Genomic DNA, 17,025 nt, shown 5'->3' on the forward strand with positions numbered 1-17,025 from the left:
GTTTAAATATAACAAAAAAGAGAGGAACAGAACTAGCCTGTCAGCTTAAACCTAAATCATCATTAAGGCTCAGAACCATCCTACATCTTAGTCCCTAACGACCCAACTATATTTAATTCTTTCTTCCATACAGTCCTCTGTTAGTCCCCTGGTTTCTTCCTCCCTTCCTTCATCCATCCAGCAATCCCCTAGCTCCCTGACCCTCTTGCAACCCTGTATTAGTTCCTTATCAGCCGTTTCACTATCCCGTCATCTTTTTTCAATAGCTTCCCGTTCCCACTCAGCAATCCACGTGGTCAAAACCTCCCACCAGAACTATTTGTCAATTATGCAACATGCTTTACAAAAAGGGCCTGGAACATTTTGACTTTTCATCAAAAACCCAAATGCCTGAAAATCCAGAACACTTGTTTGCAAATGCAGCTCTGTTACCTCATGTGTACTGTCATTTCCAGGCCTTGGGAGCCCATTCCCCACTACAGGCTGGGTTCCCCAGCAGCACTGCATCTCCCTTGATATAATGTGCTCAGCTAGAAGGGAGTCCTAGAGCATCATGGGAGATGTAGTATGGCCGGGGGGGCTCAGCTCATACGGGAGAATGGAAGCACGAAGTACCTGTACTACAACTCCCATAAAGGGATGAAAGTAGTGTATCCAAAGAGAAATTTGTATCATCAAAATTAAATGTTCAGCAGAAAATGTTAGGGGTTGGAGCCAAAAATTTTTTAGTTTTGCACACACAAAAAGCTGAAATTTTCTATGGAAAAAAATTGTATTGTGTGGGTGTGGGGGGGGGGGAGGTGTATTTTTAAAAAAAAAAAAAATGTACCAGAAAACCCTGTTTTCCAACCAGTTCTAGTCTCTGCCTGCCTGCTGGGCTCTGGGGACTTTTTCTTCCAAGTCTGGCTTGCAGGGCACTCAGAGATGCTTCAATCCAAGGAAGCTTTTGAGAGCAAACTAAGGCCCATTCTGCCCATCAGGCCTTTCAGCCCGGCCTCCCAAGCTCTCACTGTCCAGGGGGTCGAGACAGCCTTGTCCAGGAGCCAGCCCACCTCCTGGGCAGCACAGCCAGCAGGGGCATCCAGCCCTCAGCCCCTCCCCTTCTGCTGCCCTTCCCCCACCGCCTCAGCTCTCCTGGGTCGTACATTCACCCACTGGCCCCAGTGCTCCAAGGCAGCAGGGTGCAGCCCCACCAGGGCAGTGTGGTCAGGGGATTAAATATGGGGCACGGTCTCCCTGGGGCATAGTCAAGGGGCAAAGAGCAGGGGGGTTGGGCAAATGGAAGAGGTTTGGGGGGGCAATCAAGGGGTGGGGAGCAAGGTGACTGGACGGGAGCAGGGGCTGGGCCACATCTGAATATTCGGGGAGCTCAGCCTCCCCCAGCCTCCCTCTCCAGACCACCCCACAATCTCCCTTCCCAATGTGGCTCACAGGCCAGAAAGTTTGCCCTTCCCTGCTTTAGAGTGTGAGAAATTTCAGTGGAGTCCAGGCTCCTAAAAAATTGTACCAGAGTGTTGGAGTCTGCAATGGGAACCCATGGACTGCTGGACATTTAGAAGTAGAAAAGATAAAGAAGCAGATGTAGCTGCTAAAAGTACAGAAGAGAAAGGCCAAGTATTTGAGAGTTGCAGAATATGCCCGATCATAAGAGACTGAAAGAGCCTTGTCTGTTTAGCTTATAAAAAGAACATTGGACAATGACTTGATTACAGTGTCTTTGTACATTCCTGGGGAGAACATGCCAGGTAGTAAAGTACTCCTCAGTTCATGCAAAGAAAGACATAACAAGAACTGACGGTCGAAAGCTAAAGCCAGATTACTTCAAATAAGAAATTAGGACCAAATCCTTAAAGGGAAGGGTGATTAACCAGTGGAATGAACTACCATAGGATGTAGTGGATTCTCTGTCTCTTCATGTCTTCAGATCATAGAATCATAGGACTGGAAGAGACCTCAGGACATCATCAAGTCCAGCCCCCTGCCCAAAGCAGGACCAATCCCAACTAAATCAACCCGGCTTTGTCAAGCCGAGACTTAAAAACCTCTAGGGATGGAGATTCCACCACCTCCCTAGGGAACCCATTCCAGTGCTTCCCCACCGTCCTTGGGAAATAGTTTTTCTAATATCCAACCTAGACCTCCCCCACTGTAACTTCAGCCCATTGCTCCTTGTTCTGCTATCTGAAGAACTCAAGATATTCTTTAGCCAGACACAAGTAACTGGGCTCAGTATAGGATTTTAGGGTTATAGAATCCTAGGGCTGGAAGAGACCTCAGGAGGTCATCGAGTCCAGCCCCCTGCCCAAAGCAGGACCAATCCCAACTCAATCAACCCAGCCAGGGCTTTGTCAAGCCAAGACTTAAAAACCTCTAAGATTCCACTACCTCCCTAGATAACCCATTCCAGTGCTTCACCACCCTCCTAGGGAAATAGTTTTTTCCTAATATCCCACCCAGACCTCCCCCTTGAGACCATTGCTCCTTGTTCTGTCATCTGTCACCACTGAGAACAGCCTCTCTCCATCCTCTGGAACGCCCCCTTCAGGAAGTTGAAGGCTGCTATCAAATCCCCCCTCACTTTTCTCTTCTTCAGAGTAAATAAACCCAAACCCCTCAGCCTCTCCTCATAGGTCATGTGCTCCAGCCTCCTAATCATTTTTTCTGCCCGCCACTGGACCCTCTCCAATGTGTCCACATCCTTTCTGTAGTGGGGGACCCAGAACTGGACACAATACTCCAGATGTGACCTCACCAGAGCCGAATAAAGGGGAATAATCAATTCTCTAGATCTGCTGGCAATGCTCTTCCTAATGCACCCTAATATGCCATTAGCCTTCTTGGCTACAAGGGCACAAGGTTAACTGGTTTCAGTTTAATTACCCAAATTATACAAGTGATCAGACTACGAGTGTGTCTCACAGCAAAGAAAACCCCACAGCTCTTCCACGCCAAATGACTCAAATCTTCCAGGATTCTGGCTGTGTAAACTTCTGGGCTTAGGGTGGAGGACAAACCCTGGGACACTCCCACCCAGTTCCCATAGCCCAGACCCTAGCCCGAGTCTGGAATTCTACCCAGCAAAGAAACAGCCCCCAGCCCAAGCCCCACAGGCAAGGTTCCCTCTAAGCAGTTCAGCAGCAGAGAGCCTGGCTCACAGATTTTTTTCTTTGCTGTGTACATAAGTAACCTAATGGTGGCTTCTGGCTTTCCTAGGACTATGAAGATACCACATCTATAGCACATATAAATGCCCAGGTCCTAGCATATCTACTTTGAAGGAACTTAAATGTTACACTGAAGGCACATCTACATTATGTGGAAGATCAATGCTGCCACGATCAATCTTCCGGTATTCAATTTAGCGGGTCTAAGATAGACCCGCTAAATAGAACTCAGAGGGCACCCTCATCTGCACTGGTACTCCTGCTCCCACTGTTTGGACCATGCAGAAGCATGATGTAAGATACATCTACTTCAGCGACATAATTTACATAGCTGGAGTTGCACATCTTACTTTAACCCTCCAATGTAGTGTAGACCAACTCTATGTGTTTACTTGCTCCTGTGCAAAGCATTATCTCCTCGCTGTCTCCTGCTGTAGCTCTCTTTAGACTCCGCCCAAAGCAGGTTATCCTGCTGATGGATGATGATGCCAGCAGAGATCTCTCTGTATCCATGCCCAGCAATTACGTACTGTTTTCCCCCTTATTGGCATGAGGTGGTAGTCATTGTTGTTTTTCTTTCCTCTCATCTAGGCAATCAACAATTTCCCCCTCACCAGCAGAGCATTTGGTGTACAGAGAAATAAACCACGTCAACAGCGATAACGGCTAGCTGAACAAATTGGGCCATCAAAGGTCACCAGTGCAACAGAGTCTTTGTGCTATCCTCTTCCTTTGTGCAACCCTTTATGCCAGCAAACACTCCAACGAGTTTCTCTGTTTAAGTCCAAAACCCCTGAAATCTGTCTCTTTCTGGAGCAATTTATACCGTTTTGCCCATGCAGAGCTCATTGAAGGATCAGGGCCAGGAAAGGGGAAGAATGTTGACACAATAAGATGATACAGACTTAACATAACGGAGTAAGAAGATTGTCATTAGCAACAAGAAAAAACAATTGTGTTTAAAAGATTTTGCTAAGAGAACATCAAAGTAGCAAGGAAATATCGTTTGTGCCTCTTTACATTTCCTGTTATACATTTCTACATCTTCTCTTAAGCTGTTGAAAGGCCTTAACTTTAGAGGCCTGCAAAACCACAGAGACCTGCGTTATAACGACAGGTACCCACATCTGTCAATGTGGATGCGGTGACTGGGGCTCATTTTTTGAAGATACAGATATGGATGCGGCTACAAATGTTGTGCGCTCATGGAGCTTCCCGTATCTTCCACTGCCAATAGGAGACAGGGCAGTTGTGAGTTTATTTATCACAAATTTTAGAAGGGCTCTTGCATGTTTCCGTTCATTTTCCCGTGCTCCGTCGCCTTCATTTTGAGCAGCTGCAGCAAAGTTGAAAACATGAATTCAAAGTATTCCCTGTCTGCACTAGTGCACTGAAGAACAAAGCCTCCTTCTAAATATACATACACAGGGGCAAGGTCAGTCCTACTCCTGGTCCCAGACCCCCGTTCAGTCCTCAATCTCACAGTCCACGTACTGCAGCACAGATCTCGTTTGGGCTTCTGTCCCTTGGGGCAGGCACCCTCTGGCAAGCCTGGGCGGAGTAAACAGTCCTCCCCAGCTACCAGCTGAACTCTCAGGCTACCTGGGAAGGGATCCCAAACGCTCCTTCTTGGTGTTCCTCACCCCCCTTGCTGTCTCTGGCAACGTCACGTTCTCCCTCCGTTTTTCTGACTCTCTCCTTATCTGGGATGCTCTGTCTCACTCCAGCTTCCCCTCCCACTCTTTCCCCTTCCCCCGGAGGGGGGAGGCTTTTTAAAAAGGCCTGGTGGCAGCCCGAAGTGAGATCAGCCGGCCCTAACTGATTTATAGCAGCCCCATTGCCACTGCTCCTACTCTGCCCATGATAACTCCAGGTCAGCTGCACCGGGCTCCTCTGAAGTAACCCGTTCTTGATTAGCCTGGGCCACTTCTGTTTTCTAGCACTGCCTCTCTCCCCTTCTAAACTAGCCCTCTGGCCTGACCTTGTCACAATATATACACACACAACACGGGCGGCGGGAACGCAAGGCGCGGGAAAACTTTGCCTTCCCAACCCACCAGCTTGGCCCTGCCCACACTCTGCACATAGAACACCTTCTGTAGGCGAACTGGGGTCAGAGTGTTGCTGCCCCCAGGAACCCACCCTCCCTGTAGTCTAGAGCCAGGGAGGTGGAGTCTGCATGCCGCCCACCCTCCCCGTGGTGGTGTGGGGGGGGGGGGGAGTAGCAGCTTTGGTTCCTGTGGGGGGCAGGGCAGAAGGGGCAGGACTGGGGACTTGCCTCCCCCAGCCTTACCTTCACCCACCCCCCATGCCACACAAGTTATTATTCAGAATAGAACATATCGTAGCTGAGTAAGAATGAACGGTAAATAAACCCATAATGCAGAATTTGTACAACAGATTTAACAAAACAGGATGGCACTACACAGAGCCTCAGGGTTGATGGTGTGTTATTAATATAGGGCCAAACCAGTTAAGTTTAATAGTGGGACAATTAATTACTCTTGGGCTGTGTCCAGACTCAGGGGTTTTTTCGGAAAAAGTAGCCTTTTTCCGAAAAAACTTCACCTGCGTCTAGACTGCAGCCGCAGTCTTTCGAAATTAAATCGAAAGAACGCGGCTTTTCTTTCGACGGCGGTAAACCTCATTTCACGAGGAAGAACACCTTCTTTCGAAAGTGCTCTTTCGAAAGAAGGCGTTCTTGAATGTAAATTGGGCTTCTTCGAAAAAGAGCATCCAGACTCACTGGGTGCTTTCTTTCGAAAAAGCGGCTTGCTCTTTCGAAAGTTCCGCGTGCAGTCTAGACGCTCTCTTTCGAAAGAGGCTTGCAGTCTAGACATAGCCCCCTTCTTGAAAGAAAGCAATTGCACAGCTTGCATGCGTTCAGTACTAAAAGCAACAGCAGGTAACGCTGACTGTGAGCTGCCCCAATGCTATGGTAGTTAGGGGCCATGCAAATATCATAAATGAGCTAGAAAGTAGTAAAGCAGCGGAGGAAAATGATGAAGTTGGAATAACTAGAGATGAAACGTAACACAAAATTCAAATGCAGATCTGAATTTCAAAGTCATGGGGTGAAGGATCTGGGCCAGTGATGGGAAACTAGGCTAGAGAGTGGGTCGCATGAGTAGCCCTCTTTCACCTCAGAGGCCCACAAGATTGTCATACCCAAAACGGTCTCCTGGGACAGCTTGCTACCTGCTCTGCGTGCCTAGACTTTGCAGAGGGTATCGACTGAACCGTAGCAGCGCTGAGATTGGCTGCAGAGGGAGCGCCCGGCTCTCGCAGTCAACGTTGTGCGCAATCAGCACCCACCACACTTCACGTGCTCTTGTTTTAGGTGCGTGTCACTTTAGTAATACTGGTAGGAAAAAACCTCTCTGGAACGAAACCAGCAGAATCTGACAACCCTACTCATAGAAAATGGTAAAGAAAATGTCTCGCAGGCCGCACACAGAGCCCTGATGGGTCGCATGTGGCCCTTAGCCGCAGGTTGCCCACCACCGATCTAGGCTTTTGGGAAAGTCGCCAGACCTTAAATTAAGATGTTGATGTAGACTCCGAACATCCCAGAGTGACAGGGATGTACAGTACATCTGACGTACAGTAACACCAAACTTCCAAAACGGTAAGACTATTTATTACTACAGGAGACCGTTCCGGGTGGACTAACAGAGTGCATTGAGACAATGAAGAGGATCCCTAAGATTTAAAATTGTGGTTTTTATAGCACTGTCGAAGGTTGTCATAATGCCCCCCCAAAGGAGAAGAGCTTAGTAGTGCCTGTCCTTCTGAGGAATTTATATATAGCTCCAGTTACCATAGAACCTAACCTGCTCAGTGCTTAAGGGGAAGAATATATACTTAGGTTTTCATCTTACAATAAACTCTACCTGGGTACAATAAACTCTACCTGGGTACAGAGTTCTGCTGGCATGGGGACATTTTCAGGATTAAGGCCCATTCAGCAAAGCACTTAAGCAATTCCTACAGTTCCACTGAAGTCAATAGGATTTATGCAATTAGTACCCAATTCAACCATGTCCTTAAATACATGCTTAAGTCCTACTGATTTCAATCACACTCCAGCACATGCCTAAGTGCTTTGTTGAATCAGGGCCTAAAAGCAGAAGTGATAATTATGGGATAATCAGACTCTATAGTAAAGCGCTGAAATTCTTTAGAAAGTATGCAGTTCCTTTCTCTCGGGGTATTGATCCTTGGAAGATTGTCACAAAGCTGTCCCAAGAAATGATAATTTCCTGCTGAAGCATGGTGTTTAGCTCTTTGGGTGGCCAAATTACGGGATTCTTATTTTTATTCAGTATTTATTTGAAGGAACTGTACAAGAGAAAGGTCGGATGCTGGCAGTGCTTTAAAACCTGCTGGTGCTCTGTAAACACGTTAGCTCCAGAGAGATTTTCATATCGCTTCTGGAAATTATATAAAGGATCACTGAGATTGAACAACTGAAAACAGCTATGTAGATTTCAGTTCCTTGTTTTCCCTGGGCTTAACTCTATGCTTTCTTGCTCTTAACTGGAATACCTGGCAGGGTCAATTAACTATTTGGAATCTCATTTACATACAATCGTCATATTGACCATCCTACAGGGTCGATTATTGTCCTGGAGCAACGATTGGCTACCTAGACCAATAAGTAGGTCACATGAGTGGCCCTCTTTCATCTCAATGGGCTCAAGATTGTCATAATCAAGACAGTCTCCTGGGATGGGGTAGTTTTGCTAACAGCATTTGCATACCTAGAATGTTCAGGGTGTGCAGATGGCACTGTAGCAGCGCTGTGATTGGCTGCTGAGGGAGCGCACGGCATCCAATGTTGTGCGCAACCAGCACTCTCTTCACTTCACAGCCCCTTGCTTTGCAGTGTGTCACTGTAGTAATACCCAGTCCCATAGGGAAAAAATGACACCGACAAAAACCAGCGGAATCTGACAACCCTCCGTGTGAGCAACGATAAACATACTGTATCGTGGGCCACACACAGAACCCCGATGGGCCTCACGTTGCCCTCCGCTGCCCTGGAGGATGTCATACTTGCCAAAAAAAATAAAATAACTAATATGAAAAAGGCATTTCTCTTAAATTACAATTTTTAGAAGGAGACAAAATAGCATATGTAACAAGGCATTCTATAAAATGGGTCAGTGAGTATCAACACACACACACACACACACCCCAATCTGATATTTTATAGCATCTTTCGTCTAGATAGCGCCTCTGAAAGCTAACAAGTGTATTGTTCAAGGCCTGCTCCATACTCTCAGAAACAAACCTTCCCCACACGCTGCCATCATTACTCAAGTCAATGGCAAAACACCAATTAACTTCAATGGGAGACACTGTGCCCATCTGCTGTCCCAAAATGAAGCCAGTGGAATTATTTGCATGGACAAGAACTAGTTACCTTAGTAGGGTTTGGGAAGACCAAATAGCCATTTAAACGTGTTCATCCAACACCTCTAGTGTCTCCACATGCAGGTGGAATGGAGGTAGAAATAGAATTACCTTCGCTGGATTTTGGCCAGAATGCCAAGGGCATCACATCACTCAACTGTTCCTCATTTCAAGGAAAGTCATTCACCTGAGCCCTAAGATTACACCTACAGTCCAAACAGCCCTCCTTCCCCTTGCTCGTTGCTGAAAGCAGCTGATATCAGAAGCAAAGGGTCATTAAGCACGGCAACAAAGCCGTGTACGCTAGAGAAGCGGATCTCATGGTATGTTAAAGGTTTTGCATTAATACTTTTTGTGCGGCTGCACATGCATGCACAAACGCTCACGCCTCATTTTTGGTCTTGCCACACATTTATGTCCCACCTTTCTTGATGCTGAGGGCACCGGTCCACCTTACTCTTGTAAAAAAAATACCATAGGAGTCTTAACGACCATAAGTGATCGTGTCTTCTGTTTCAGCCTGTCCTGAAAGGTAGGCGGCCAGATTCTCTTAATTACATCTGTGAAAATCTGGGGCCACTCCATTGTATGAATGTCGTCAGATACCACGAAAGCTCTTGAAGGCAGAGAGACAGAGAGATCAAATCAGAGTCTGACCCCAAACCACCACTTAACATCACCTTGGGGCACTAGTTAACTGCTAGCTCAGGAGACAAGAGTGACAACTAATAAATCACCCAATGCCATGCCCTGGAATATCGTCAGTGTTCCTTGGAGGTTTTCCATTTATGCTGGTAGGATCACAGCACAAAGTGTTATGGCTGAAGGCAATGAATGACATGAATCCTAAACCTCAGATCCAGACTACATAGTACTGTCACTTCTAATGAAAAGGGGAGGTATACTGTGTATATGCTACAGCCATGAGACCAGGCTTAATGACAGTATGCAATGCAGATTTTAAGGTTCTCTTCCATTATGCTGTAAAAAGTCATGTGCAATTATGCCCACATAGGGCGCATAAATAGAAATTAAGTTCAGTGAATGAAAGGGCAGTTTTAAAACTACCGTCATTATTTCTGTACATTTTTCATGCCATACCCACGGACTTTTGATTCAAAAGACTAAATCCACAGTGTGATTTTGATTACTATTGTTTAGCATCTTTATTCTAAGCCACATTTTAATCCTTTAAGCCTTTTAGCAAAGCAGGATGCATTTAATTGCAAGTAGTAATGTAAACTGGAGTGGTTCTATTGCATCACATTAATGACAGTGCAAGACCTGTTATGTAACTGCCTGTGTTTTCTACAGTCCCTTGCTTACTTTTGCTTAGAGTACAAAGTAAAATTCACAGATCCAAAGTATAATCAGGGGGTATCTACCTTCAGAAAGTCTCCCTATAGATATCAGTTCCTCCAGTTAATATCCCAGCTAAATGCATTTTATTGCACTGCTTACGATACAAAATAGACTTGGCATTATTTATACTATCCATACAATCATTGCTTTAGAAGCCACAACCCAATCCCACTGAATAAAACATTCTAAAACACATTCCATATCCCCATGATGTATTTTAAAAGTTCCCATTTTCTTTTAAATCGATTAACAGATTGTCATCCACATTTCCTGCAGACTCAATAATGTTGTTTGTGCAGAAATTGGCTAAAATGATGCACCCTAGCATTGCTAATGCAAACAATTTTTACATGGGCATTATTTTTTTAATTTACAAGTCACTGTTGAAGATGAAACCTGAATAGTAACTAGGTGCTATTATCTTGCCATGCGTTAAGCAATGTTTTCATCTGCCTTAACAATCAGATCATTTGGGGAAGAGAGGAGGAAGGATTTTGCTTTGCACTACAAGTTAAAGGGGGAGGTTTTCTGGAGATTGACACAGAAGCGGACCAGCTATTCAAAAGTATTAAGACTGAGTTTGCATTAGTTCTGTTGAAGTAAAGGCTGGAACTGACCACAGGATAGGGATAGGGATAGGGATAGGGATAGGGATAGGGATAGAGAGAGAGAGAGAGAGAGAGAGAGAGAGAGAGAGAGAGACACAGACAGACAGACAGACAGAATATGTCAACTGCAACAGCATAAATCTGAACCACATTATGATTGGACTAAGATGTTGACGTGCTGGAGGGGGAGAGAGAGATTATAACTTTGCCCAGTGTAAAATAAGAGAAAGAGAGAAAACAGAGTTCTCTATAAAAATAAGAGTAGCTTATGCAACTAATATTTTTAAATAGAATACAGTTTTTGCAGTGTATGTTGCAGGCTAGACATTCCATAATGTATCTAGGTTCTATAATGCCCTGTGCTATAATGTAATTCATCTGCATAAAGAAGCATATCTTATTACAAGCCTTCTTATTACACTACTGAAGTTACTGGGAGACTGTTAGTAACAATCAGACGGGATCCCATAGGATCCTTGCAACACAGAGCTGACTGTAAAAGGTCTGATCCTGTTGTCCTTACTGCAAGCGGATATTTTGCATGAGGAAAATCTGGCCTACAAGTACCATCACTGAGATCCATGTACAGTGTGATTCGAATTTTGCCTTGACTTACATCCCGTGCTACATCACTGATGTCAGGACAAGATTTGGCTCTATAGGTGCAGTGCATATGCCAAGGAAAGAGCACAGGATCTAGAATGAGTTTGAAAACTTGACTAAGGGTAAATCTGTCACATCAAAACTTCTCCTGCCATACACATGAAGTAATAAGTTGCCTTACCTTTCATAGAATTTTCACAGAAATATAAAGTAAAGCACCTGGACCTATCTTTTTAAAATGAAAACTTTCAGAGTGCTCACCTAATGGACTTTATATTGCAGGTGGCCAGTATATCTAAAATGTAGACCTTCCATTGGCTATTGTATGAGACTGGAACATAAATTCTTTCAAGTCAAGGAAGCATACATCAGTATGAATGCAGTAAAAGCATAGCCAATGTGACCTAAATGTTATCCCTAAAAGGAAGACTCATTGCAAAACAATCCTGGGGAAGGGAGATTAAGAGACTTTTTTATTTGTATTAAGATCTCATATAACTGCAGATAATTTAGCTTATATGGTTCTTTTGTCAATCTGATGTCAGTTGCCTACATGAAGTAAGCAATCTAGTCGAATCCATAACCAATCACATCTAGTACATCTGTTTTACAGCAAACAGAGAAATCTCATTTCCAATTACAGCAGGATTTTTTAATAGCCTGGCAAGCACAATAAATATAATATGGCATGTTCCTTCTTTTTTAATACAGATATAGATTATATTGATATGGATAATTTAGACAAATGGCACCTTGGACAGCTTTTCACAATGGTTTGGGGTCTACTATATTTTTCTCATTAATGCATCGAGTATCCTGAATTTCAAAACACAAATGACCATCATCACACTAAAATGGTGCAATCCACCACTGTGCACAAGTAAGAATTGAAACACTTAGCTAATACTCGGTACATCTAAACTACAGAGCTCTTCTGGGATACCGGAGGTAAAAAAAATTCAGAAAAGCAAATGCGTTTTTTTGGCATCTCTGTAAACCTCTTTTTACGAAGAAGGGATGTGCCGAAGGAGGGTTTTTTTTTCAACATTCGACTCCAGATAAACAGGCCAAATGTTGGAAAAAGCCTCTTTCGGAAGAAAAGCAGAAAAAGATACGCAAATTGCAGTTCACAATTTGCGTATCTTTCCCCAACTTTTCTTTGAGTGTAGACACAGCCACTAAGAAAGATGCAGCTTCCACATGCTGAGAAACGTTAGCAGCAACTTCTTCGAATGGAAGAAGTTTGAGCTGCTTATCAGTATCAGGAGAAATGGTACTGCCTAAAGACCAAAATAAAAATCAAGAAAGCTAAGACAGAGGCTTTCTTGAAAGTATTCCTTTTGCGTTTTTAGTAGACAAATCAGGATGCAATCACTACAAATTATCTTCTCAATTCGGTGACGGAAATGATATTTAAAATAAAATGAACCAACATATGTTTAAATACATGAAAGCTATTAATATACGTGTGCATGTGCCAAATAAGATCATCGCCTTTTGATTACTGTCATTAAGGTTAGGGGACATTATGGACCAAATTCATCCATGATGTGACTTCCCTGACTTCCATGGACTAATTAAATGGCAAATCATACCTCTTTGTTTTCAGATTCTCTCCACACAGCTACTTATATACCTACAATTGTTGTGTATTACATCCCGAACAATCATATGTCTTCCTTCTTGGGGCTGTTTGGAAATACAACAAACACTAGCTGGACACTGTTAAATGAGCATGCGTGTGCACCAGTGCACAGGTATATCACAGACACAGTTTATTACACATGTAGCTATGCAGGGGGTGTCTCTGTCTTTCTACGTTTCCTTCACCCTATGCCACAGCTAGCGGAACCTTTCACTGTGTTAAGGTCTGTGCAGCCTCCTCTCTCCCACAGCAGCACTGACTTACTGCATGGAGCCGCCTCTCCTCCACCAGGTGCAGCACGACCTGTGGCTCCCCATCTCAATTAAGTTACCAAGTTCTAATTGTGCCCAGCATCCCCCAAAGCCCAGTCCAATACAAAGCGCCAAGCAGCCACTTCCCCTCCTCCCACCTGCCACCACATGGGCAGCAGCCCAGCCCTGCCCCACTGCGCTGTGTGCCCAGGTGTGGGGAAGATGTGGATCTCAGCCTTCTGTCGAGACGGGGGTGGGGGGGGGGGAGAGCAGAGAAGCACATCCAAAACTAGCGGAAGGAGCTGCAGCCCTGCGCCCCCATCACTCACCAGATACCCCCCCCCCCCTTTGAAACCAGCCAGTGCAAAATCTTCAAGCCTGCAACCTCTCTGCACCTCATTAGCCGCCTGCCAAGCATCCCGATGGCCAGGATAGGACCACTTTCTGGGCATGGTTAATACTAGCTGAGGGAGATGTGTGTATTCCATGGAGACACACATACAGGATTGTGTGTTAGAACACACAGAGGATTGTGTGCAAACAGACACACACACAGGGGACTGTGTGTAAGCACACACACAGAGGATTGTGAGTAAGCACACACATACAGGGGATTGTGTATTAGTGCGCATACACACGGGGGATTGTGAGTAAGCACACACATACAGGGGATTGTGTATTAGTGCGCATACACACGGGGGATTGTGTGTAAGCGCACACACACACACACACACGGGATTGTGTGTAAGCACACACACGGGATTGTGTGTAAACGCGCGCGCACACACACACACACACACACGGGATTGTGTGTAAACGCGCGCGCACACACACACACACACGGGATTGTGTGTAAACGCGCACACGCACACACACACACACACACGGGATTGTGTGTAAACGTGCACACGCACACACACACACACACACACACGGAATTGTGTGTAAACGCGCGCACACACACACACACACACACACGGGATTGTGTGTAAACGCGCGCGCACACACACACACACACACGGGATTGTGTGTAAACGCGCGCACACACACACACACACACGGGATTGTGTGTAAACGCGCGCGCACACACACACACACACACACGGGATTGTGTGTAAACGCGCACACACACACACACACGGGATTGTGTGTAAGCGCGCGCACACACACACACGGGATTGTGTGTAAACGCACACACACACACACACGGGATTGTGTGTAAACGCACACACACACACACACGGGATTGTGTGTAAACGCGCGCACACACGCACACACACACACAGGACTGTGTGTAAGCACACACATACACACGCAGGACTGTGTGTAAACGCGCGCGCGCACACACACACACACACACGGGATTGTGTGTAAACGCGCGCGCACACACACACACACACACACGGGATTGTGTGTAAACGCGCGCGCACACACACACACACACACACACACGGGATTGTGTGTAAACGCGCGCGCACACACACACACACACACACACACGGGATTGTGTGTAAACGCGCGCGCGCACACACACACACACACACACGGGATTGTGTGTAAACGCGCGCGCGCACACACACACACACGGGATTGTGTGTAAACGCGCGCACACACACACACACACACACACGGGATTGTGTGTAAACGCGCGCGCACACACACACACACACGGGATTGTGTGTAAACGCGCACACACACACACACACACGGGATTGTGTGTAAACGCGCGCGCACACACACACACACACACACACGGGATTGTGTGTAAACGCGCGCGCACACACACACACACACACACACGGGATTGTGTGTAAACGCGCGCACACACACACACACACGGGATTGTGTGTAAACGCGCGCGCACACACACACACACACACACACGGGATTGTGTGTAAACGCGCGCGCACACACACACACACACACACACACACGGGATTGTGTGTAAACGCGCACACACACACACACGGGATTGTGTGTAAACGCGCGCACACACACACACACACACACACACGCTCCCTTTCCGAAAAAGGTCTTGGCGGAGCCCACCCATGCACCTCGCAGCAATCGCAGACGATGGTCCCCAGCCGCCAGCGCAACCCCCACACCCGCCGCCGCTTCCCACTGGGGGGTTTCCAACACCGCCCGCAGCCCCCCCCCGGGCTGGCGGATCGCCGGGGCCAGGGCTGCATCGCAAGCGGGGGGGACCGACGCCCGGCAGCGGCCCCGGCACTCACCTTCCACGCAGGCGGCTCCGCGGCTACAGGTTCGCTCCCCCGAGCCGGGCTCCGGGTTTAGCGCTCCCCGCCCCCGCGGCGGGCTCCCCGGCCGCGCTGGCAGCGGGCAGCGAACATGCAGCCCGAGGGGCGCGGGGCTGCGGGCTCCCGGCGCGCTCCGGCGAAGCCCCGAGTCCGGGCTGCCAGGGGGCAGGGCGGGACGCGCCTGCGGGCGGAGTTGGTCTCAGTCCCCGGGAGCGGGACGAGCCAGCCCCCGCTCAGTCCATGTGCGCCCCGGCGCGCTCAGTGCCCCGCAGCGCCCGGGACTCTCCATCGAGCCGCTGCGCGCCTCCGCCAGCCCATGGCCAAGTCCCAGCGCCCGCCCCGGCCCTGCCTGGCTCCCCGCCGGCCGGGAGCCGCCCCCTGCTCCTGGCTCCGCACCTGGGCGCAGCCGGCGCCGCTTTGCCCTGCCCCGCTCTGCAGCCAAGAAGCGCCTGGCCTCCGCGCCAGCGCGCACACGCAGAGCCGGCAGCGAGCGCCAGCAACCTCGCCCCCTAATGAGAAGCTGCCCACGTAAAACTCCTGCACGCTGGAGCCGCTTCATATTGGACACCTTGCACCAGGGCCCGGAGTAACCCTTTCCTGCCCACGGGGGCACCCTCTGCCCCCCGGGCTGTGCAGGGGCAGGAGGCAGGGCAAGACGGGGAGAGGGGCCTGGGAGCAGAGCCACAGCGGGAGTGGGGGGCAGAGGCTAGAGGAGGGATGGGGGGCACATTTGGACAGGGGAGATGGAGAGCTGACAGGAGGGGGGAGCCTGAGGGAGCATCCCAGGAGAAAGCAATGTGGGACCCCAAGAGAGAGGAGGGTGTAGCAAACACTGGGGAGAGCACCAAGGGGACAGACTCTGAGCACTTCTCAGTGGTGGCCTGGGAACCCAACGCGGGTCCTAGCCAGTCTTCCCTGTGAGCTCTGCTCTTGCGCGGCCGCTCAAGAGAGATTCCAAGTAGGGGTGTAAAAGGCGTTGAACAACGTAACCGTGTAACCGCTAAAAGTGGTTACATGCCCTGCGAGCTCACATCAGCTTTACACTGCAGAGCCCTCAGAGAAGCCTGCCCGTGAGCAGGCCCAGCAAGGGCTGCCGGCCTCGCTTGCGGGGAGCCAGTGTGTAACCTGTGGCAGGGAGACCCAATGCTCCACCTGCTCCAGTCCCAACAGGTTAACCGGAACCGGTAAACCTCACTCTAAAGGTGAGGATTACCTGTTAACCGTTCACATCCCTAATTCACATGCCTCCCAACTGACTAGCAGAGGGTCCACTGCTAGGTTTTCTAGTTTTCCTGGTGGTACACATCCACACATTCCTTCAGTGCACATACAAATTTATTCCACACATGGATGGAAAGATCAGAGGAAACATTGGTCCCAACCCGATTTTAATGTGGTTGCCAGAGCCAGCATTAGACTCACTGTACCCTGGGGCTGAAGCCAAAACCCAAAGGCTTCAACCCGCAACCCTCCTTCCCTTCTTTTCCCCCTTCCCCCTGCCAGTGAAGGGGGCTTAGAGCCCCACTTTACTTGGAGTGGCAGGTCCTGGGCTCCAGTAGTAATTTCTGTTGTCAGAAGGTGGTCACGGTGCAATGAAGTTTAAGAACTGCTGGGTAGAGAGTCCCGGGGAATAGAGAAGGAAGGAGAAGAGACACAAGAGGCACAAAATGAGCATAGGCAGAAAGCGTTACAGCCAGTGAAGAAAGTGACTCT

At 47.9% G+C, this 17,025-nt stretch overlaps 1 protein-coding gene across 1 annotated transcript in view; it reads right to left on the minus strand.

The window, feature by feature from the left end:
* Window positions 1-15,746, minus strand: part of CALN1 (calneuron 1) — a 282,285-nt gene extending 266,539 nt beyond the window's left edge. Inside the window, exon 1 of the mRNA XM_075905110.2 lies at window positions 15,289-15,746. The gene's annotated coding sequence lies outside the window, so the exon portion shown is untranslated. The remainder of the gene's footprint in view (window positions 1-15,288) is intronic.
* Between the last annotated feature and the right edge of the window lie 1,279 nt (window positions 15,747-17,025).

The sequence above is a fragment of the Pelodiscus sinensis genome, chromosome 21 (genome assembly GCF_052426305.1).
Source record: "Pelodiscus sinensis isolate ZL-2025 chromosome 21, ASM5242630v1, whole genome shotgun sequence".
In the NCBI taxonomy this organism is placed as follows: domain Eukaryota; kingdom Metazoa; phylum Chordata; order Testudines; family Trionychidae; genus Pelodiscus; species Pelodiscus sinensis.